Below are 1168 nucleotides of genomic sequence, written 5' to 3'. Positions count from 1 at the left end.
CTCTCATAATAGTATAGGTTATTTTACAACACAAAACATCTGGGACTTCAGTTTCCTTGTGTGGATGCAAATTCTGTTCAAAGAAGGACTCTAATTGAAACTTTTTCAGATTAAACTCTTCTCTTTCAGTTGATGATTTGACCATTCCCATATTTTCATAATTGTCCATCGTCTTTTCGACATACTTTTTCAATTCTGCAACTACTGATTGTCTCTCCTGTTCTTGTTTCTCATATCTCCTTGCTCTCGATCTATCAACTCCTTTATAAATATTCAGCAATATAGATTTGGATGTATTATGTAATTCCTTAGCCAATACTTCAGCTTTCAAATAAGCACTCTCAGCTTGCTCATAATTCAAACAATTCAAATGACATTCTCCCAACAAGAAATAAGCCTTTACAAACTTTGGATTCAACTTGATTGCAGATTTACACTCCTCCGTAGCCTTCTCATATTGTTTTAATTTAATATAACAAAGAGCCAAGTTTGTTTTAAAGAAGGCATCTTCATCATGTTCAAAGGCTTGTTGATAACATTTAATAGCCTCCGATAATTCATTCTTTTTAAAGTGTTCATTGCCTCGTTCCTTCAACTTGGCTGCAGCCTTTTGAAAATCCATTTTTTAATATTGATGATCGCAACAGGTAAATTCTAATAACTTCCGAATCACGTTTTCTTTAAAAAAATTGGCAAAGATTTCGTGGTTCCTCGTTGGATGTATTTTTTTTCAAGTTGAGAAATTGAGGGAGGTTAAATAAGAGCACAAAAGCACAAATTAAATTGTCCGATGAGGAATTTCAATTTGTTTGAGGTTAAAGTTTCCCGCCATTTATCTCAAACGTAAATAATTTAGAAAATTTAAAAAATGGCTTAATACCTCCTCTTCTAATAAGATATTAAGCCAGGATGTCTATATTGCTATTAGTATTGTATATGATAGTTTTGTTCCGAATCTTGGGTTAGTTGCCCTTTTATAGAATTTAAATCGAAAAAGAAAATTATTTGCCAACAAATGCAACATAAAAATGTCATCACATATGCTGTTGTTGGCACTGCTTATTTTTCTTCTTGGTTTTCACACAACATTTTGTCTTGCTTGTAATCTTCGTTCATGGCAAAATGATGTCAAGGACCTGTATGGAAAATTAACTGTACAAGAGAGTAG

This window comes from Naegleria gruberi, assembly GCF_000004985.1.
Source record: "Naegleria gruberi genomic scaffold NAEGRscaffold_470, whole genome shotgun sequence".
In the NCBI taxonomy this organism is placed as follows: Eukaryota; Heterolobosea; class Eutetramitea; order Acrasida; family Naegleriidae; genus Naegleria; species Naegleria gruberi.
Note: the sequence above shows the minus strand (reverse complement) of the source record.